The sequence below is a fragment of the Salmo salar genome, chromosome ssa06, assembly GCF_905237065.1.
Source record: "Salmo salar chromosome ssa06, Ssal_v3.1, whole genome shotgun sequence".
NCBI lineage: Eukaryota > Metazoa > Chordata > Actinopteri > Salmoniformes > Salmonidae > Salmo > Salmo salar.
The window spans coordinates 28,581,688-28,605,611 of NC_059447.1; the positions used below are offsets into that span (position 1 = coordinate 28,581,688).

General features: G+C 46.8%; 1 protein-coding gene across 2 annotated transcripts in view; it reads right to left on the reverse strand.

Annotated features, from left to right (window-relative positions):
• spop (speckle-type POZ protein) overlaps positions 1–23,924 on the reverse strand; it is a 113,981-nt gene that overhangs the window by 80,279 nt on the left and 9,778 nt on the right. The window contains exons 2-3 of one of the 2 annotated variants that reach the window (XM_045719452.1): positions 11,106–11,267; positions 10,196–10,266 (exon numbers count right to left, since the gene is read on the reverse strand). The gene's annotated coding sequence lies outside the window, so the exon portion shown is untranslated. 2 annotated transcript variants of the gene reach the window in all.

The window sequence follows — 23,924 nt, forward strand, 5'->3', positions numbered from 1 at the left end:
AGTGCATAGAGGAGGTCTGTATCTATAATTCTTAAAATAATTGTTATGCTTTTTGTGAACGTTTATCGTGAGTAATTTAGTAAAATGTTAGCGAATTCCCCGGAAGTTTGCGGGGGGTATGCTAGTTCTGAACGTCACATGCTAATGTAAAAAGCTGGTTTTTGATATAAATATGAACTTGATTGAACAAAACATGCATGTATTGTATAACATAATGTCCTAGGGTTGTCATCTGATGAAGATCATCAAAGGTGAGTGCTGCATTTAGCGGTCTTCTGGGTTTTGGTGACATTATATGCTGTCTTGAAAAATGGGTGTCTGATTATTTCTGGCTTGGTACTCTGCTGACATAATCTAATGTTTTGCTTTCGTTGTAAAGCCTTTTTGAAATCGGACAGTGTGGTTAGATTAACGAGAGTCTTGTCTTTAAATGGCTGTAAAATAGTCATATGTTTGAGAAATTGAAGTAATAGGATTTTTAAGGTTTTGAAAATCGCGCCACAGGATAGCAGTGGCTGTTACGTAGGTGGGACGAATTCGTCCCGCCTAGCCTAGAGAGGTTAAACAACGTTTTTTTCATTAGTAGGTTTTATTATCTGTTTTTAGCAACTGCAGCCCCTCATGACGAGTTGAGATGTTTTGTGGCCCCCACCCCCGGCGTGCATCCCTCCCACTGTCCTTTCTGCACTTCTAACAATTATTATGATGAAGAGTGCCGGCAGTGGAGAGCGCCTAGAGAGAGCGCCTAGAGAGAGCCTAGAGAGCCGCGTGCGCGAGAGAGAGAGAAAGAGAGCCGCGTGCGCGAGAGAGAGAGAAAGAGAGCCGCGTGCGCGAGAGAGAGAGAAAGAGAGCCGCGCGAGAGAGAGAGAAAGAGAGAGCCGCGCGCGCGAGAGAGAGAGAAAGAGAGAGCCGCGCGCGAGAGAGAGAAAGAGAGAGCCGCGCGCGAGAGAGAGAAAGAGAGAGCCGCGCGCGAGAGAGAGAAAGAGAGAGCCGCGCGAGAGAGAGAGAAAGAGAGAGCCGCGAGAGAGAGAGAGAGAGAGCCGCAGGAGAGAGAGAGAGAGCCGCGAGAGAACGAGAGAGAGCCGCGAGAGAGAGAGAGAGCCGCGAGAGAGAGAGAGAGAGCCACGAGAGAGAGAGCCGCGAGAGAGAGAGAGAGAGAGCCGCGAGAGAGAGAGAGAGAGAGAGCCGCGAGAGAGAGAGAGAGACAGCCGCGAGAGAGAGAGAGAGAGAGCCGCGAGAGAGAGAGAGAGAGAGAGAGCCGCGAGAGAGAGAGAGAGAGACAGCCGAGAGAGAGAGAGAGAGCCGCGAGAGAGAGAGAGCCGCGAGAGAGAGAGAGAGAGCCGAGAGAGAGAGAGAGAGAGCCGAGAGAGAGAGAGAGAGAGAGCCGAGAGAGAGAGAGAGAGAGCCGAGAGAGAGAGAGAGAGAGAGCCGCGAGAGAGAGAGAGAGCCGCGAGAGAGAGAGAGAGCAGCGCGCGAGAGATAGAGAGAGCGCGCGCGAGAGAGATAGATAGAGAGCGCGCGCGAGAGAGATAGAGAGCAGCGCGCGAGAGATAGATAGAGAGCGCGCGCCGAGAGAGATAGATAGAGAGGCGCGCGCGAGAGAGATAGAGAGGCGCGCGCGAGAGAGATAGAGAGCGCGGCGCGCGAGAGAGAGATAGAGAGCGCGCGCGCGAGAGAGAGATAGAGAGCGCGCGCGAGAGAGATAGATAGATAGATAGAGAGCGCGCGCGCGAGAGAGATAGAGAGCCGCGCGCGCGCGAGAGAGATAGAGAGCCGCGCGCGCGAGAGAGATAGATAGAGAGCCGCGCGAGAGAGATAGATAGAGAGCGCGCGCGAGAGAGATAGATAGAGAGCGCGCGCGCGAGAGAGATAGATAGAGAGCCGCGCGCGCGAGAGAGATAGATAGAGAGCCGCGCGAGAGAGATAGATAGATAGATAGATAGAGAGGCGCGCGCAAGAGAGATAGATAGATAGAGAGCGCGCGCGAGAGAGATAGATAGATAGATAGATAGATGGGAGATAGATAGATAGATAGAGAGCCGCGCGCGAGAGAGAGATAGATAGATAGAGAGCCGCGCGCGAGAGAGATAGATAGATAGATAGATAGATAGATAGATAGATAGATAGATAGATAGATAGATAGATAGATAGATAGATAGATAGATAGATAGATAGATAGATAGATAGATAGAGAGCCGGCGCGCGAGAGAGATAGATAGATAGATAGATAGATAGATAGATAGATAGATAGATAGATAGATAGATAGATAGAGAGCCGCGCGCGCCAGAGAGATAGATAGATAGAGAGCCGCGCGCGCCAGAGAGATAGATAGATAGATAGAGAGCCGCGCGCCAGAGAGATAGATAGATAGATAGAGAGCCGCGCGCGCCAGAGAGATAGAAGATAGATAGAGAGCCGCGCGCCAGAGATAGAGAGCGCGCGCCAGAGATAGAGAGCGCGCGCGCCAGAGATAGAGAGCCGCGCGCGCCAGAGATAGAGAGCCGCGCGCGCCAGAGATAGAGAGGCGCGCGCCAGAGATAGAGAGGCGCGCGCCAGAGATAGAGAGCCGCGCGCCAGAGATAGAGAGCCGCGCGCGCCAGAGATAGAGCCGCGCGCGAGAGACAGAGAGCCGCGCGCGAGAGACAGAGAGCCGCGCGCGAGAGACAGAGAGCCGCGCGCGAGAGACAGAGAGCCGCGCGCGAGAGACAGAGAGCGCGCGAGAGACAGAGAGACGCGCGCGAGAGACAGAGAGACGCGCGCGAGAGACAGAGAGAGCGCGCGAGAGACAGAGAGACGCGCGCGAGAGACAGAGAGACGCGCGCGAGAGACAGAGAGAGAGACGCGCGCGAGAGACAGAGAGAGAAGCGCGCGAGAGACAGAGAGAGAGAGCGCGCGAGAGACAGAGAGAGAGACGCGCGAGAGACAGAGAGAGAACGCGCGAGAGACAGAGAGAGAGACGCGCGAGAGACAGAGAGAGAGACGCGCGAGAGACAGAGAGAGAGACGCGCGAGAGACAGAGAGAGAGACGCGCGAGAGACAGAGAGAGACGCGCGCGAGAGACAGAGAGAGAGACGCGCGCGAGAGACAGAGAGAGAGACAGAGAGAGACGCGCGCGAGAGACAGAGAGAGACGCGCGAGAGACAGAGAGAGAGACAGAGAGAGAGACGCGCGCGAGAGACAGAGAGAGAACGCGCGAGAGACAGAGAGAGAGACAGAGAGAGAGACGCGCGAGAGACAGAGAGAGAGAGCCGCGAGAGAGAGAGAGAGAGCGCGCGAGAGAGAGAGAGAGAGCCGCGAGAGAGAGAGTGAGAGAGCGCGCGAGAGAGAGAGAGAGAGCAGCGCGAGAGAGAGAGAGAGAGAGAGAGCCGCGAGAGAGAGAGAGCGAGAGCCGCGAGAGAGAGAGAGAGAGAGCCGCGAGAGAGAGAGAGAGAGAGCCGCGAGAGAGAGAGAGAGAGAGCCGCGAGAGAGAGAGAGAGAGCCGCGAGAGAGAGAGCGAGAGCCGCGAGAGAGAGAGCGAGAGCCGCGAGAGAGAGAGAGAAAGAGCCGAGAGAGAGAGAGAAAGAGCCGTGAGAGAGAGAGAGAGAGCCGCGAGAGAGAGAGAGAGAGAGCCGAGAGAGAGAGAGAGAGAGAGCCGAGAGAGAGAGAGAGAGAGAGAGCCGCGAGAGAGAGAGAGAGAGAGCCAGAGAGAGAGAGAGAGAGAGAGAGCCGAGAGAGAGAGAGAGAGAGAGAGAGCGCGAGAGAGAGAGAGAGCGAGAGCCGCGAGAGAGAGAGAGACGAGAGCCGCGAGAGAGAGAGAGAGAGAGCCGCGAGAGAGAGAGAGAGAGAGAGCCGCGAGAGAGAGAGAGAGAGCCGCGAGAGAGAGAGAGAGAGAGCCGCGAGAGAGAGAGAGAGAGAGCCGCGAGAGAGAGAGAGAGAGAGAGCCGCGAGAGAGAGAGAGCCGCGAGAGAGAGAGAGAGAGAGCCGCGAGAGAGAGAGCCGCGAGAGAGAGAGAGAGAGAGCCGCGAGAGAGAGAGCCGAGAGAGAGAGAGAGAGAGCCGCGAGAGAGAGAGCCGCGAGAGAGAGAGAGAGCCGCGAGAGAGCCGCGAGAGAGAGAGAGCCGCGAGAGAGAGAGAGCCGCGAGAGAGAGAGAGCCGCGAGAGAGAGAGAGCCGCGAGAGAGAGAGAGCCGCAGAGAGAGAGAGAGAGAGAGAGCCGCCAGAGAGAGAGAGAGAGAGAGAGAGAGCCGCCAGAGAGAGAGAGAGAGAGAGAGAGAGAGCCGCCAGAGAGAGAGAGAGAGAGAGAGAGAGCCGCCAGAGAGAGAGAGAGAGCCGCCAGAGAGAGAGAGAGAGCCGCCAGAGAGAGAGAGAGAGCCGCCAGAGAGAGAGAGAGAGCCGCCAGAGAGAGAGAGAGAGAGAGAGAGAGAGAGAGAGAGAGCCACCAGAGAGAGAGAGAGAGAGAGAGCCACCAGAGAGAGAGAGAGAGAGAGACACCAGAGAGAGAGAGAGAGAGAGAGAGCCACCAGAGAGAGAGAGAGAGAGAGAGCCACCAGAGAGAGAGAGAGCCACCAGAGAGAGAGAGAGAGCCACCAGAGAGAGAGCCACCAGAGAGAGAGAGAGAGCCACCAGAGAGAGCCACCAGAGAGAGAGAGAGCCACCAGAGAGAGCCACCAGAGAGAGAGAGAGCCACCAGAGAGAGAGAGAGCCACGAGAGAGAGAGAGAGCCACCAGAGAGAGAGAGAGCCACCAGAGAGAGAGAGAGCCACCAGAGAGAGAGAGAGCCACCAGAGAGAGAGAGAGCCACCAGAGAGAGAGAGAGAGCCACCAGAGAGAGAGAGAGCCACCAGAGAGAGAGAGAGCCACCAGAGAGAGAGAGAGCCACCAGAGAGAGAGAGAGCCACCAGAGAGAGAGAGAGAGCCACCAGAGAGAGAGAGAGAGCCACCAGAGAGAGAGAGACAGAGAGCCACCAGAGTGTGTGGGTCTACTCAGGTCCACTGCTGCATAGAGAAAGAGAATGACAAGGGGGCGAGCGTTTTGAGCTGAGGACAGGCTTTTTTCTTCTCATTAAAAATGGAAACCTGTCATTTCTAAACGTACTCCCTTACACACAGAGACACGGCTGACAGAGAGGGTCAGACACCAAGGCCCAGACCACCCACCGCCCACCTGCCTCTCCACAAGGCATCTCACAGAGAGAGACTAAACTACTTTAGGAGCAATACAGTCATGGAAGAATGTGAACACCTTTTTGCTGCAATCGCCACCAGCATATCAGCTTCAAAAACACATAGTTCAGCAGAGCTAATTAAGATCAACCCCTCTCTTAAATTGTCATGCTGGTGTGCTGAGACACTGCGATCAAGGGCAAACGCCTGCCACAGGGAGATAACAGGGTACACCCCTTGCCGTCACCCCACCTCTGTAAAGATTCTCCCTCATTTCTAACAGAGAACACAGCGCCCCCCCCTCCAATGAGACTAAGCAGGACCATTCAACAGCACAAACCCCCTGGAATAGGCATGTCAGCCCACTGTAGTACACTATCGCCAGAGCTGTGTCTAGTAATGGAGATAGAAGGGCTAGTCAGATGGAGGGTCCAAGTGAAGGGTAATGCATGGACAGACAATACAACAACAAGTAACATGGACAACAGCCAAACACTCAACACAGTAGACAAGCAGAAAGGAAGGAGAGAAAGAGAGAGAGGGAGGTAAAGAAGGAAACGCCGTGCTCTCCCTCTTCCCGTCTTCTCGTGTTGCTCTTTTCAGCTGGGGGAAAGGAGGGGAAGGCAGCAGCACTAATAAGTTCAGCTCTCCGTCTGCTGCTCGCCATGCGACAGGGGCTACTCTTCTGGTGCCCCGACGTCACTGTTCCCCAATTACCACATTTACACACTCCACCTCGTACTGCACGCACGCACACTCCTTCCCTCACTTACATTTCTGCAGCACTATTAAAAATGCTTTACGTACTTCCATCTCACCTTTCTACATGTATATTATCCATACATGAATTAAACAGTGAGTTGGTTATACAGTGAGAATGAGAATGAGCAGCTCCTCTCTGTGGAAGGTGTAGAAGCATGAAGACTAACAGAGATGCCACCACCTGTAGCTGTGGACAAACTGTTCCTTTTTAAAGCCCTGCGGTTGTGATGACGTGTTGAGACTACGCTGAGTGTTGAGTACATCTAGACTCCAGACACCTTGGTGTGTGTGTGTGGTGGCTGGCCTCTAAATGCCACCGCGTCTAGTCAGTACTCAGACCCAACACTGTCTTGACTCAGGACTGGGACTGAGAAAAATATACAAAATTGTAAAGCTTTGCAACTTTTACAACCTGATTCCAGACCATTTGGCCATCTCAGTGAGGCATGTTGTCGACTTAACATCCAGTCTGATCTGATCCAGGATCAGTATATTACCTGGCCACAGAGCGCTGTGCAAAGCTGCCTGGCAGACACCAGGCATCACATCCACCCAGCCAGAGTCTATTAAGATAAGATCCAAACAATAACAGTGCTGCAAGTGGCTGTCCCCACCTCGTACCTCACCCTCCCCGTCTGACCTTTCCTAATTCATGTTAAGGTTAAGTGTACCTGCGCTCGCTGCCTCTCAATATGTTCTCTCAGAGAGGCTTTTGGTGAGTCATCAGATAGCGCCAGCTGCAGCAGTATTCTCTGAGGTTGGAAATGCCAGGCAGATAAGACTGCTCTGGTGTTGGGTGTGCACAGATGCGTGCATGCGTGCGTACACACACACACACTGCCGGGTGACATTTTAAAAGTCCTCACTGCTTCTCAGAGCACACCAGTTTAGTTTAAAATTACCCATTCTCCTCACTGCCGCTTATTCTCAAACTAATACTCCAACCATCCCTCTCAGCAGCCAGACCCTTTAGTCTTCCAGTCCATCCTGTCAGTCTGTGCTGGAGTTAACTTTCCCCCAGCCACACCTCTCACAGATTAACACACACTAATGGAGTCATTAGTCTGGCACATTCCATTCTCCACCCGGCCAGTCAAACTCACCACCGAGACGGATTCAGTTCCAGCAGACTCATGGTGACAACACCAGACAATGACGCGGAGAGAGTGATGGAGTGAGAAAGTCCCCACTCAAAGGAGACAATTCACAAACCGGTAGATGTAAACAACGGCACATCACAGATCAAGTACCTGTAGATGCATGAGGGAAGGTGTGGCTGGGAAAGAGAAGAGAGCGATTGAGGAGGCGAAAGAAAGGGAGAGGAATCAAACACCTTTCCAGGTTGCCAAGCGACAGGCGACACTAGTCAGTGAATGTAGAGCACAGTTGATCAAAGTTGGCCACTGGGCATTAATACGTCCCAAAATAATTACTGTGAAAAGACCTTTAAGGTAAACCTGGACTGTCACATATGTCCGTTGAGCTGCCACATACGTCTGTTAGCATGTGTTAGTGAGAAATTGCAATATGGTTGGAGTAATGACTGAGTTAGATGTGTATATCAGACAAGTCCTAAGGATCCCTTTCCCAGCACTGACAGGTCCATTGTTACGTGGTCTCAAAGATCAAATCATGTAAGGGATAATTAATGAGGGACTATGCGTTCTATCGATATTCATGAAAGACGTGGCTTCCTGAGTGGTGCAGTGGTCTTAGGCACTGCATCGCAGCGCTAGCTGTGCCACTAGAGATTCTGGGATCGAGTCCAGGCTCTGTCGCAGCCGACCGGGAGACCCATGGGACGGTGGACAATTGGACCAGCGTCGTCCGGGTTAGGGGAGGGTTTGGCCGGCAGGGATGTCCTTGTCCCATCGCTCATGTTTTCAATTTGACCTTTGCTTTCAAAAGCAGCTCAAACATAGCACATGTAAGAATTAACTATATTGAATTCTACCGTGCATATATACCATGCATTTTAGAGAAATAATGAACTCTAGAATACCCTTCAAGCCAATCAGAAACAAGTATTTAACAATGCCATGATATAATTAAGCAATAAGGCCCGATGTGGTGTGGTATATGGTCAATACCACGGCTAAGGGCTGTGCTTACGCACAATGCAACGTGGAGTGCCTGGACACAGCCCTTAGCCGTGGTATATTGGCCATATACCACAAACCCCAGAGAAGCCTTATTTCTATTATAAACTGATTACCAAATAATTAGAGCAGTAAAACTAAATGTTTTGTCATACCCGTGGTATACGGTCTGCTATAACAAGGCTTCCAGCCAATCAAACCACCCAGTTCATAAAAACATTTGTTTTTACTGCTCTAATTACGTTGGTAACCCGTTTAAAATAGCAATAAGGCACCTCTGGGGTTTGTGGTATATGGTCAATATGCCACGGCTAAGGGCTGTGTCCAGGCACTCCGCTTTGTGTCGTGGTTAACCTGTTGGGGCTAGGGGGCAGTATTTGCACGGCCGGATAAAAAACGTACCCAATTTAAACTGGTTACTACTCTTGCCCAGAAACGAGAATATGCATATAATTAGTAGATTTGGATAGAAAACACCCTAAAGTTTCTAAAACTGTTTGAATGTTGTCTGTGAGTATAACAGAACTCATATGGCAGGCCAAAACCTGAGAAGATTCCATACAGGAAGTGCCCTGTCTGACAATTTGTTCTCCTTCTGTGGCATCTCTATCGAAAATACAGAATCTGTGCTGTAACGTGACACTTTCTAAGGATCCCATTGGCTCCAGAAAGCCGCCAGAAAGTGGTGTCTCTGGGCAAAGAACAGCAGCAGAGTTTGTGAGTGGTCAGCCTGGGGACAGTGAGACTGATATGCGCGTTCACGAGAATTCTCCATTTTTTTCTTTCAGCCTTTGAATGAATACAACGTTGCCCGGTTGGAATATTATCGCTATTTTACGAGAAAAATAGCATAAACATTTATTTTAAAACAGCGTTTGACATGCTTGTAAGTACGGTAATGGAATATTTTGAATTTTTTTGTCACGAAATGCGCTCGCGTGTCACCCTTCGGATAGTGACCTGAACACACAAACAAAACGGAGCTATTTGAATATAACTATGGATTATTTGGAACCAAAACAACATTTGTTGTTGAAGTAGAAGTCCTGGGAGTGCATTCTGACGAAGAACAGCAAAGGTAATCAAATTTTTCTAATAGTAATTCTGAGTTTAGTGAGTGTCAAAATAGCTATGTACTCAGAATATTGCAAAATGTGCTTTCGCCGAAAATATATTTTAAAATCTGACACCGCGATTGCATAAAGGAGTTCTGGATCTATAATTCTTAAAATAATTGTTATGTATTTTGTGAACGTTTATCTTGAGTAATTTAGTAAATTCACCGGAAGTTTGCGGTGGGTATGCTAGTTCTGAATATCACATGCTAATGTAAAAAGCTGGTTTTTGATATAAATATTAACTTGATTGAACAAAACATGCATGTATTGTATAACAATGTCCTAGGAGTGTCATCTGATGAAGATCATAAAAGGTAAGTGCTGCATTTAGCTGTGGTTTTGGTTTTTGTGACATATATGCTTGCTTTGAAAATGGCTGTGATTATGTTTGGCAGGGTACTCTCCTGACATAATCTAATGTTTTGCTTTCGCTGTAAAGCCTTTTTGAAATCGGACAATGTGGTTAGATTAATGAGAGTCTTGTCTTTAAAATTGTGTAAAATTGTCATATGTTTGAGAAATTGAAGTTATAGCATTTGAGGTATTTGTATTTCGCACCACGCGATTCCACTGGCTGTTGACTAGGGTGGGACATAGAAGTTGAGCATATTGGTCATATACCACACCCCCTCTGGCCTTACTGCTTAAATAAAGTATACCAATCAATAACAGCTTGGATAAAGTTTATATGAAGCGATTTGAGGTTTCATCCACCATAGATTTTCAGTCTTGCATGAGTTGTTTCTCTCACATAGATCACAATAGTTGTTCTCATTAAAGTGTCTGTAATGCAGTCTTTTAACTAATTGTGAGTGGACCGGTCCACTGCCAGGCCAGGTCCTCCAGGGCCACCCCCGCTGTGCTGAACGGGAGAGGCAGAGCGTTGGGAGCTCGTTGGGCCTGGCAGCCAGCTGGCAGGCCAGCTAAGGATGAGTGACAGGTCAGGTGAGCGACGCTGGGCCAGCCAGGCGTGGTGAAAGCAGCAAGCATAGAGCAGAGCATAGCAAAGCCACTGAATATAAAAAATACACATTTTAAAAACACACACTCAATGATCTTAAGTGGTGTCAATTACCTGGAGCAGCCGTGAGAGAGGGGGACAGGGGATGGAGCCACTGACCGAGGATGAGGTGAGGTGGAAGGGGGCTGGGGGATGAGAGAAACGCAGTGACAGGTCCTCTAATGCCCTGAACTAATTACTCTGTCTCCATAAAAAGACACTGGTCTCTGTGATCACTGCTAAGGGCTCTCATTGCAGGGTCAGCCCCGCACATCACTCATACACACAATAAGCACACAGAACTATTTGAACATACATACTTGTCATTTAATCTGAGAAACACTGTGTGGGCGATGGTCTATTTCTACAGAACGGATTCTGTTCACCTTTGGTTCCATCTAGAGGGTTGTTTCAGATAATATTTAAGGATTTGTTAAGTTTACTAGAACATCTACAAACACTTTATTTCTTAAAAATCCTCCGTTCTCTCCAGTTTACAGTTCTGTAACCGGTCATTTACAGTTACAATATCCTCCCCTCCCTCATCTCTCACACAAACACTGATAATTATTCCCCTTTTCACACCTGTAAGTCCTTTATTAGAAATGAAGTGTTACTTTAACTCTTTGAAGACAGACACATCTGAATCATATATTGAATGATTCAATGCTACCACCTACATCTAATTCTGCTGTCTTTGCATCCACCCTCTTTCCTCTCCTCATTTGTCTATCCTTGTTCTCTTTCCTCTCCTTTCATTTCTTTGCGTCATTCATTTATTTAAACCCTAAATCTCACACCTTCTCCCATCTAAAAGTAACCTTCCTCTCTGTCAACAAAATTCTCCCACTCCTAGTTATTTTTTTCTCTCTCAACATTTCCCTCAGTCTCTTCAAACCAGCCACCAGCCCCACCCAAAATCACCCATCTTCCCTGTGTTGGTATGCCCCCTCCCCCCTTTATCTCCAACCCAGTTGGTACTCACCCAGATCAAAGTCCCTCAAACATCTGTGCTGCTGGCTGATGCCATGGCTGGACCAGCTGGGCCCTCTGTCTGTCAGTCTGGGAGCAGTCCTCTATCTGTACGTCTGTCTGTCTGTCTGCGTCTCTGGCTGTGTCCCTCTGTTTGCCTGGGCCTCCTGTCTGGCTGTAGAGAAGGAGAACACAAACAATAGATTCATTGAGATGAGAGGAGTGTGTGAGTTCATTGTGAAAAACAACCATTATAAAAAACCTTGTCGCAAGACACATACAAACAAACCGCTGACTAAGTGTATCTGAACGGACTCAGGTACCTCTACCTAACCTGTTAGGGCTAGGGGGCAGTATTGACACGGCTGGATAAAAAAACGTACCCGATTTAATCTGGTTACTACTCCTGCCCAGTAACTAGAATATGCATATAATTATTGGCTTTGGATAGAAAACACCCTAAAGTTTCTAAAACTGTTTGAATGGTGTCTGTGAGTATAACAGAACTCCTATGGCAGGCCAAAACCTGAGAAGATTTCAAGCAGGAAGTGGCCTGTCTGAGAAGTAGTGTTTCATCTTGGCTCTTTTTATTGAAGACTCAGGATCTGTGCAATAACGTGACACTTCCTACATCGTCCATAGGGTCTCAGAGCCCGGGAAAAAGCTGAACGATATCGAGGCAGGCTCTGGCTGAAACACTTTATCGCTTTTGGCAAGTGGCCACTCAGAGTACTATGGGCTTAGGCGCGTGCCCGCTTCGACCGAAGGCTTTCTTTTCCTTTGTCTGTTTACCTAAAAGCAGATTCCCGGTCGGAATATTATCGCTTTTTTACGAGAAAAATGGCATAAAAATTGATTTTAAACAGCGGTTGACATGCTTCGAAGTACGGTAATGGAATATTTAGAATTTTTGTGTCACGAATTGCGCCATGCTCGCCACCCTTATTTACCCTTTAGGATAGTGTCTAGAACGCACGAACAAAACGCCGCTGTTTGGATATAACGATGGATTATTTTGGACCAAACCAACATTTGTTATTGAAGTAGAAGTCCTGGGAGTGCATTCTGACGAAGACAACAAAGGTAATAACATTTTTCTTGTAGTAAATCTGACTTTGATGAGTGCTAAACTTGCTGGGTGTCTAAATAGCTAGCCCTGTGATGCCGGGCTATCTACTGAGAATATTGCAAAATGTGCTTTCACCGAAAAGCTATTTTAAAATCGGACACCTCGATTGCACAAAGGAGTTCTGTATCTATAATTCTTAAAATAATTGTTATGCTTTTTGTGAACGTTTATCGTGAGTAATTTAGTAAATTCACCGGCAGTGTTCGGTGGGAATGCTAGTCACATGCTAGTCACATGCTAATGTAAAAAGCTGTTTTTTTATATAAATATGAACTTGATTGAACAAAACATGCATGTATTGTATAACAATGTCCTAGGGTTGTCATCTGATGAAGATCAAAGGTTAGTGCTACATTTAGCTGTGGTTTGGGTTTATGTGACATATGCTAGCTTGAAAAATGGGTGTCTGATTATTTCTGGCTGGGTACTCTGCTGACATAATCTAATGTTTTGCTTTCGTTGTAAAGCCTTTTTGAAATCGGACAGTGTGGTTAGATTAACGAGAGTCTTATCTTTAAAATGGTGTAAAATAGTCATATGTTTGAGAAATTGAAGTAAAAGCATATCTAAGGATTTGAATAACGCGCCACAGGATTCAACTGGCTGTTGAGTAGGTGGGACAGAGGCTAACGTGTACGCACACAATAATACAAAGTAGGGCCCCAGTATTTCAATCAGAAGATGATCTCAGTGAGACTCCAATAACAGTGCTGTCTCTCTGGCCCTCTCTCTCTACCTGGCTGAACAGTTCCAGTCTCTGTCTCCTTCCCTCTCCCTCTGTCGACATGGCTGAGGTGGCCCCGTCTCCCCCACGGAGGAGCGGGGTTCATTAAGTGAGGTGTCTGATTCGAGGTGAAACCAGACCGATGCCACACAGTAGAATTATTAAAACACTTCATTATGTCTAGTTGGGATGCACGATAAATCGGTGAGCATATCGGAAAGGCAAGTAAAAAAAATGCCAACATCGACCCGATGTCTTAAGCCAATATGCAAAACTAATGTTAACGCTGACGTGCATACCTATATAACGTAGGGAGATGACGAGCATACCTATATAACGTAGGTAGATGACGAGCATACCTATATAACGTAGGTAGATGACGTGCATACCTATATAACGTAGGTAGATGACGTGCATACCTATATAACGTAGGTAGATGACGTGCATACCTATATAACGTAGGGAGATGACGTGCATACCTATATAACGTAGGGAGATGACGTGCATACCTATATAACGTAGGGAGATGACGTGCATACCTATATAACGTAGGGAGATGACGTGCATACCTATATAACGTAGGTAGATGACGTGCATACCTATATAACGTAGGGAGATGACGTGCATACCTATATAACGTAGGGAGATGACGTGCATACCTATATAACGTAGGGAGATGACGTGCATACCTATATAACGTAGGGAGATGACGTGCATACCTATATAACGTAGGGAGATGACGTAATGACGCCACAAAAAAATACAGCGCTACACAGAAAAGCAGAAAAATACTAAGCACACACTTCCAACAACTAAACAAGTTCAAGTCCAGCAGTCATTTGAAAGAGTAAGAACATTTCAGCGAGACAACTGAAAGGCAAAATCCATTAACGCCAAGATAAAGGAATTCAATGCCCTTGACAATCAACCCTTCTCTGTTGTGGATGTTGGCTTTCGCCGACTGGTCGAGCGCCAGTACACACTATTTTTCAGATGTTGCCCTACCGGAGTTACACAGTATTGTTGAAACATACATCTGAGGTCACTGCTATTAGCTTTCCGACTGACATTTGGACCAGCGATGTCAGCCCTATGAGCATGCTGAGTCTGACAGCACAGTGGGTCGACAAAGATTTCGTACTGAGGAAAGCCGTATTGCATGTTCAAGAATGTGTTGGTTCTCATACCGCTGCTGCCACTTCAATGACATTTGAGAACATGTTTGAAACATGAACACACTCCTAGCGCCATTTGAACAACTGACAGGAGGAATAAGCTAAGCAACTGTGTCAGCAGCAGACGTGATACCTTCTGTCATGGCACTGAAACGCTGCTCAACAAAACTGCAGACAGACCGGGGGGTTAAAACTTACAAAAGTCCTCAAGGCTGTGAACAAGCAATTCAGTGGCATTCTCTCTGAGCCTCTTTACTGTGTCGCCATCAATCTCGATGCTAGGTACAAGGACCGCTACTTCGATGCAGACAAGAAACAGGGTTTACGTGAAATGTTACATACACAGCTGGACAAGATGGAAACGGACACAGTGACAGTGCGCACCGAGGAAGAGAGACATCAGACAAAAATTGGTGGCCATCTGGGCAAATTTGAGGCTTTTTGAAGCTGACAACGAGCCATCCTCAAACAGGTTGGAAAGTGACAGTGAAGGTGAGGCCTCAGAATCTGATGTTGAAGAGGTGGACATTGAGGAGGTCCAGGGAGAAGACAAAAGCCTGAGAGGAAGACAACCAAAGCTTTAGTTTCTAGACTATCATTTTACAGATGTTTGTTGAAAAGGTTTTTGGGAGATGCGATGGATCATTGGGGATCATTCAATATTCACTAGTTCAGTGAACTCATGCCATTGGAAGAGTCAACTCATTTAATTAAAGTTCAATTCATAACTAAATTGTTTTTAATTTCTATTGGAAGGATTTAATCATTTGCAATTATGTCAACTTATGATAAGGTAAAAGGTTTATGTTTGTCTCCATATGATATGGTAAATATATCCAATGTAAAAAACATCTACATTTAAATGGTATTAATATTAACCTCTATGGGCTACTCAACAGACAGTGTAATCCCGTGGCGCGTTATTCAAATACTTAAAAAATGCAAAAACTTAAATTTTTCCAACATATGACTATTTTACACCATTTTAAAAACAAGACTCTCGTTAATCTAACCACACTGTCCGATTTCAAAAAGGCTTTACAACGAAAGCAAAACATTAGATTATGTCAGCAGAGTACCCAGCCAGAAATATCAGACACCCATTTTTCAAGCTAGCATATAATGTCACATAAACCCAAACCACAGCTAAATGCAGCACTAACCTTTGATGATCTTCATCAGATGACAACCCTAGGACATTATGTTATACAATACATGCATGTTTTGTTCAATCAAGTTCATATTTATATCAAAAAACAGCTTTTTACATTAGCATGTGACTAGCATTCCCACCGAACACTGCCGGTGAATTTACTAAATTACTCACGATAAACGTTCACAAAAAAACATAACAATTATTTTAAGAATTATAGATACAGAACTCCTCTATGCACTCGATATGTCCGATTTTAAAATAGCTTTTCGGTGAAAGCACATTTTGCAATATTCTCAGTAGATAGCCCGGCATCACAGGGCTAGCTATTTAGACACCCAGCAAGTTTAGCACTCACCAAAGTCAGATTTACTAGAAGAAAAATGTTATTACCTTTGCTGTTCTTCGTCAGAATGCACTCCCAGGACTTCTACTTCAATAACAAATGTTGGTTTGGTCCCAAATAATCCATCGTTATATCCAAACAGCGGCGTTTTGTTCGTGCGTTCAAGACACTATCCGAAAGGGTAAATAAGGGTGACGAGCATGGCGCATTTCGTGACAAAACATTTCTAAATATTCCATTACCGTACTTCGAAGCATGTCAACCGGTGTTTAAAATCAATTTTTATGCCATTTTTCTCGTAAAAAAGCAATAATATTCCGACCGGCAATCTGTGTTTAGGTAAAAAGAGGAAAGAAAATAAAGCACGGGGTCGACTCGTGCACGCGCCTAAGCCCATAGTACTCTGATCGGCCACTTGCCAAAAGCGATAAAGTGTTTCAGCCAGAGGCTGCCTCGATATCGTTCAGCTTTTTCCCGGGCTCTGAGAGCCTATGGGAGCCGTAGAAAGTGTCACGTTATAGCAAAGATCCTCAGTCTTCAATAAAAAGAGCCAAGATGAAACAACTTGTCAGACAGGCCACTTCCTGCATGGAATCCTCTCAGGTTTTGGCCTGCCATAGGAGTTCTGTTATACTCACAGACACCATTCAAACAGTTTTAGAAACTTTAGGGTGTTTTCTATCCAAAGCCAATAATTATATGCATATTCTAGTTACTGGGCAGGAGTGGTAACCAGATTAAATCGGGTACGTTTTTTATCCGGCCGTGTCAATACTGCGCCCTAGCCCTAACAGGTTAATTCCCATGGAAAGTTGCCACCTCTGATTATGCCCTAAAATGTGCAACCCTAGTTATCAGTATAGGGTTTTTTTGACAAGGAAAATATCGGATATCGGTATCGGCCAACAATGTCATATCGGTGCATCCCTAATGTCTAGTAATAATAACAAACTCTAGCACTTCTAGTTCCTGCAGACTCCCACATAACTGAACAGGAGATGGGCTTCATCAGGTTGTATGGTGCCTTTAAAATATGTACTCATATTAGGCTTCATTATATAACTTACAGACATGTACAAAGACAATAGCTGAGAGATGTGAGACACGTCAAGCTCTTCTGGTTTGTAAGACAAAGTAATGTTTCAGAGCAGTCATCTAAAACAAATAAACAAACAACTTGAGACCATGAAGAAAGCCAATCCAACTGAATCACAACACGAAGCCAAGTGCAATACCATTCTGCCTAACAATGTCTCTCTGTGACATGTTCTGAATAAAGAACACTCTTCCCCCTCTCTTTAATCCAGACCCTGCCATAGCCCCTGGGTCAGAAACTCAGAGAGAAGAGAGGTGGACTGAAGGAATGAATGGAATCATCTTAACACCCTCAGGTTTACACAAGCCAGTCACAAATGTCAATCAGATGCAAAATATAGAGGCAAAATGCAAGCACGGAATGTGAGAGGCAGTGCTATTGTCAGAGGTGTGTCTCAGGGGGACAGAGGCTTGATCAATAGCTCACCTGCAATGAATATGTGAGTGTTCTTATTGACTGGAAAAGCAGATGTGTATTCAAAACCTGACAACAGAAGCACGAGTCCGGTCGATATTTTTTGGCTCCAAAATCACTAATGCCGCCTGGTTCAAACACCGTTTAACAGGCAAAATGGGGATTAAGAGAAACTTAGGTCTGACAATATGCTGTGATTGTGTCAGACTGTGTACAAAATAATGAGTCAACTGTGTGAGGTGAAGAGGGTGCGTCTCCTGGTCCTGTGGTGGGCAGAGCCTTCCTGGTTGGTCTGTACAGTGAAAGTCATCTGGCTAAACCAGCCTTCAGACCTACATAACAGCGGAACAGCTACTTAGATCTACTACCTCTACTGTCTGAATCTGAGACTAAAATCCCCTTGGCTCACTGCAACAGCTATCCTCCTCGCCCTGTCTATGACCTATGATCATTTACGCTGTGCTTTCTCTCATCTCAATCTCTTCTGGCCATCCCTCCTTCACCCCCTCTTCTCCTTTCTCTGACCTGTACTCATTCTCTATGCATCCGTCTCCCGCCTTCCTCCTTCTCTTCCCCTCCCTCCCTGACTGATAGGCGTTGGTCAGCGGTGTGGTAATGAGTTGGGACTCCAGGAAATGAGGGTTGACCTGCAGTGTGTGATCCTGTAATCAGGTTGGGTAAACGCTGGAGCCTCGCCCTGCCACCCTCCTTGCCTCTGCACTCCCTGCCCCGGCCTGTCTGTCTGTCCACCAGTGAGCCTGATCGTTTAGTCAGGTTGGAGAGGGGAGATGACAACACAGACACCCGCTGCCATCCATCCTGTCAAGACTCCATGGCAAAGCAAACCTTCATCTCAGCTTGAGAGAGCAGGGATTGGATGGTGAGGAGGGGAATGAGGGAGGAGAGGAGGATGGAGCTGAGAGAGACAGGAGAGTAGCGGGGGGGGAAACAAAAGTGTAAGAAGAAAACAAATGGAAAGCAGAAAAAGCAAAGTGAGAGGAAGAATGGGAGATTAGAGGCAGGATGAAAGATGGGTCGATGTACTACAGGCTGATGAAAAAGTGAGAGAAGGGGGGCAGCAGACAAGACAAGGAGAGGATAAAAACACAACGAGAAAGGGTTGAAGACAAATTAAGCAGAGGTCGGAAAGGGACGGGGAGAGATGGGATAGACATTCAAAGACGTCAGCCATGATACGGGAAAAAGAAAGAGAAAAAAAATGACTGTTCCTCACAGGTTCACCGCTGCTGAAACCCCCTAAGACTTGAAAAATAGGAATATTTAGAGAGCGGCAGCTGGCCAGGGGGTCACATCAAGCGCTTGACTATGTTTAAAAAGAGCCACGAAGAGTGAATAACTGTCATAATTATGAGCTCAACTGGGCCAGTCAACCCTGTGCTGTTGCTGCACACACAGTGGAGAATCTGGGTTATTCACACACACACACACGGCCATAAAGGAGTAATATGCCTAGGGTAATTCAAAGGTCCAACCAGTTAGCGCAAAAATAACATTGCGATATTGTCAAAACAATAGCATATGGCCTTCCGAGTGACGCAGTGGTCTAAGGCGTCACTACAGCCTCCAGTTCGATCCCAGGTTGTGTCACAGCCGGCCGTGACCGGGAGCCCCATGGGGTGGCGCATAATTGGCCCAGCGTCGTCCGGGTTAGGGGAGGGTTTGGCCGGGGGGGATTTCCTTGGTTCAACATGCTCTAGGGACTCCTTGTGGCCGACCGGGTGCCTGCAAGCTGACCTCAGTTGGACGGTCTTTCCTCCAACACATTGGTGCAGCTAGCTTCCGTGTTAAGAAGCAGCGAAGAAGAGCAGCGCGGCAGGTCATGTTTGGGGGGACACATAACTCCCACAGAACTACTTGACCTCTTACTCCCCTCTCTCTCTAGATGAAATCCTGTGACTAATGAAGGCTGGCTACCCAACAGCATGTCCACTTAACCCCATCACCTCCTCCAGACCATCTCTACAGACCTTCTCCCATTCCTCACTTGCCTCAACTCATCCCTGACCACTGGCTGTGTGCCCCCTGACTTTAAGTTTGCCTCTCCTTAAGAAACCAACACTTCATCCCTCTGACGTCAACAACTACAGACCGGTATCCCTTCTTTTCTTTTCTAAACACTTGAGCGTGCTGTAACTCTCTCGTTATCACTGTCAGAACGATCTCGTTGATCCTAACCAGTTAGGCTTCAAGTTGTGTCACTCATCCGAGACTGCTCTCCACTCTGCCAAAGCTGACTCTGTCTGCACCACGTACTCTCACTACTGGTGTCCCCCAGGGCTCGGTTCTAGGCCCTCTCCTCTTTACACTAAGTCATTCTGCTCTGTCATATCCTTTCATGGTCTTTCCTATCATTGCTATGTAGATGACACTTTCTCCTTCCCCCCCTTCTGACAGCCAGGTGGAGACACGCATCTCTGCGTGCCTGGCATATCTCAGCTTGGATGTCGGCCCACCACCTCAAGCTCAACAAAACACAGCTGCTCTTCCTCCCAGGGAAGTCCTGTCTGCTCCAAGACCTCTCCATCACAGTTGACAACTCCAAGGTGCCCCCCTCCCGGAGTGCAAAGAACCTTGACGTGACCCTGGACAACACTGTCATTCTCTGCAAACATCAAAGCAGTGACTCGCTCCTGCAGGTTCACTCTCTTCAGAGTAAAACCTTTCCTCACACAGGAAGCGGCGCAGGTCCTAATCCAGGCACGTCTAGACTACTGCAAATCTTTTGGCTGGGCTACCAGCTTCTGCAACTTGGTGGAACAAGCTTCCCTCTAAAGTCAGGGCAGCGGAGTCCCTGCCCATCTTTCAAAAACATCTGGGAGAAATGTGTTGAGGGAAACATACTTGATACAATTGTGATGTAATGTCTCACCTAACCTTCTTAAGATGAATGCACTAATTGTAAGTCGCTCTGGATAAGAGCTTCTGCTAAATGACTAGAATGGAAAACGTAGAATGAACAGTATGTGCTCACAGACCTAGACACACATTATGGTTACATATGGTTCTTATGCACAGCTCATTTGTGTATGCAAATATGCATCTTGACAGGAACTGTAGTACAAATCTGTTTATTCGTGAAAACTTGAACTAAGAGGGTAAATCAATTTGAATCCCTTTTTGACAGCACCCCTTTTGATTTGAAGCAAACTTTACATACATATTTGCCGATTGTAGAAGTGCTCAGAAAGTTACTTTTTGGACCCGAATGCCAAGAGATAGAAAGGTACCAGACATCCATGTCTTCATCACTGCAAAAGATAAACAGTTGAGATTGATATCACTTAAAATTACAAAGAGGGTTATCAAACTAGTCAATTTGTCATTTTTATTTTTTACCTTAATGTTAATTATCTAAAAACGCGTGAACTACTGTTTTTTTAGATTCACATATGTTGTAGCTTAGAGCCTTGTGTTGTGCTCACCATCGGCTGAGACATGTTCTTCAATACAGGGTGGGTGTCATGTTTTGGTAACTAAATGTACAGAAATGGGAATAAAATGGACATTTCCACTTTCAAATGGTACCACAAAGATGGTGTGAGGGAGAATGTTGCCTTGAATGGGAATATCTGTTGGTTTTAATTATACTGGTTATACTCCATAGGAAACCTATTGAAATCATAGAAATATAGACAATAGTATAGACATGACCATTTAAGTTGACATCTGATGGTGGGTGGACCGGCGGCCATCTCTGTGGTAGTAATTAGAAGTTACAATTTTAATTCAATTTACATTTCAATGGTATACCAGCTAAATTACAATGGTCTGAAGGGATAGGTCCATTCTATGAATAATTGTTCTACGCTTGAAATGACACCCACCATTCAAGAGCATGTTGTGTCTCAACAGATAGCGGGCACAACACAAAACCCACAGAAGATGTGAAGTTGGGTCGAAGCTACAATATACGCCCATATCAACAACCCCAAAAAATCTGAGTTTACGCATTATGCTAATTGGTAAAAACATTATTAAAACACATTTTTTTGGGAAGAAATGATCAAATAGTTTGACAACCCTGCTTGTGAGCTTTTGATAATTTAAACACTTTATATTTTCCCCGTGATGAAGACATGGATGTCTCATGATATGGTATGCAAAGTGGATGAACTTTGAGCACCTTTATCTCCTGAATGTTCAGGCAATCAGGTCCAAAAAGTCACTTTCTGGCCCCTTCTTCCATGGGCAAACATCAATGGAAAGTTGTTGCTTAAATCAAAAGGGATGCTGTCAAAAATGGATTGAATTCAAATGGATTAAACCAACAGACAATTGTGTGTGCGCGAGTACTGCGTGTGTGGGAGTCCGATAATGGGTGAGGACTGATGAGTCCAAGCCTAATCTCTGGCCATGTTTACACAAACACACATTCAGATGCACAGTCCCCCTGACCCCTTCACATAATTTCATCAACTCCTACTCGTCCCCCATTCATCTCCTAACTTCTCAAGCACCATCTCTTTTTACCTACTTTCCCACTATCACACTACCTCCCTCTATCCCTCTCCTTCAAATTTCCCATTCTAAATCCATTTCCTCCCTCCCCTCTTTTTTTCTGCCCATCCACAATAGCAGCCTTTCCAGGACGGCCATCAATCTTCTTCAAGGAGAGCAGAGCCAGAGAGCGCTAAGGCTACGGCAGATTACCATCTCTCCTTACTGATCACTGCTGCTGCTCACTGGACAACACGGGGAGGGAGGCACAGGGAGGGAGATCGTGGTTGGAGCCCCAAACCAGGAGAGAGCTACGCCCACCAAATCTGCAAAAGGTATTTACATCCTAATTCAGAGGTGTATCCAAACAGAACTCCCTACCTGTCCAACCCACACCTGTCTGCCTGTCCCCTGAGAGGACTCAGAGCCTAAGGACAGAGCATTTAGCTAGGTTTTCTATAGATAGACTAAAGACTAGAAGTGGGTCTTATCTATATGTAATGACAGGGTAGAGGTAATAGCCCAGTGATTGTGGGGATCCATAACCAACCTACAAGGGTCGGCTTCCACTTCCAGCCTGTGAGATACGGTAGAGTTAGAGGGAGAGTAGAGGACAAGTGAGGGGCAGATAAGATAGATAGAGGTGGAAGATAGGGGAGCATTATGCGTTAGGTAGAGGCTGGGAGGCAGGGGGCATTGAAGCAGCTGATGTTTATTCACTTGTCAAAATGCTACAGGCAAAGACATGCGAGGTGTGCCTTCCGGAGACTTCAGGGCAGAACAGAGAGGGTTAGGGGTGTGTGTGTAGCTAAGGGGAGGTATTATGGTGTTAGTGTGGGGGGTGTTAGGTATTTATTTACAGGCTAGGATTAGGGGGATGAGGCAGAGAAGAGACGTGACCTTGCAGCCAAGAGTTTTGTTTTTTTACGATACGCCTCACAATAATCCACACACCCACCCACACACGCGCCTGTGCCACCACCAAGGCCAGTCCTCTACTCTAGAGAGAGGCTGGTGGAGAGGGGGGAGAGGAGGGGGTGAGGACTGAGCGACAAGGGCTCAGATCTTATATATCTAAATGCCATCTTCGGTAACCCCCTGCAAGTTCAAAATCTAACTGGAATAATAAGAATCACTAATATCATTCTGCAATGTAAGGCTCTGTCCTTGTTTCTCCCTCTGAAAGCAGGGTCATCTCAGCTTGGATAAGAACCTAAGCACCAGGATAGCTTTATACATTTATCCTATAATGTGATGCAACACCTCTACCTCCTTGCTGAGGTTAAGGCTTTATACAGTTATCCTATAATGTAATGCAACACCTCTACCTCCTCACTGAGGTTAAGGCTTTATACAGTTATCCTATAATGTAATGCAACACCTCTACCTCCTTGCTGAGGTTAAGGCTTCGGGGGTGTTGCCAACTTTCAGTACGCTGTCACCTTGTTGTCTGGGGATCAGAGTTGAGGACAGAGGTTATACTTAGAGCTGTCTACATACTGTATGTCCCTCCACAGCGCTGACTTGGGATCAGTAGCTCTGCTCGGGGCCTCTGTGCCACACGGCGGGGAGGAGAGGTATGGCTCAGCGCTAAAGACTGACACCAACTTAATCACTGATAATTGAGTCGGCTGCTGGGGAAGGTGCAACATTAAAAGGGGCAATCCGCAGTTGAGGGATGTGGCTGGAGAAATGAAACCAATATGAAATTCATTGGCAGAGCTATGAACGCAAGGACTGACAAAATGTAAGATTGAACTATGTTTTGAGGCTATATAGTATTTGTTAACACTTAGTTTACAAACATTGGAATGAAACAAGGTTATATTTTGGGTTCTGATGGGGTACAACAGTAGAACTAAGCTCATGAGGCATTTCTAAGTTATATTCTTCAATAATCTATTGGTACATACATTCATATGTTTTAAAAAATGGATGCCGCAACTGCAGATTGCCCCTTTAAAGGATAAAAGCGGTAGGCAGGGCTGGCTCAGCCTGTCATTGGGTGTCTAATCACTGAGAAGACGCACGCACGCACACACGCGCACACACACACACACACCACCATCGGCTATTAGCACAGAACCACTCAGAACCCTCAAAGGGGCTTTGATCAGTCGAGGGGCGAGGAGAGCGAACGGACAGAGGGGGGCGAGGACACAGTCCACACACACCGTCAGAGGAGCGAGGGACAGAGAGACAGACACACAGACAAGATGAGTGTCCATCCCTGTCATCAGGACCCTGAGGTGTCCAAGGAAATGACAGTGGGGCATACTCAAAGGGCTGTCTGCCTCCATAGCTGCCCCCAAGAAGGTTGGATCAATTACACTGTAA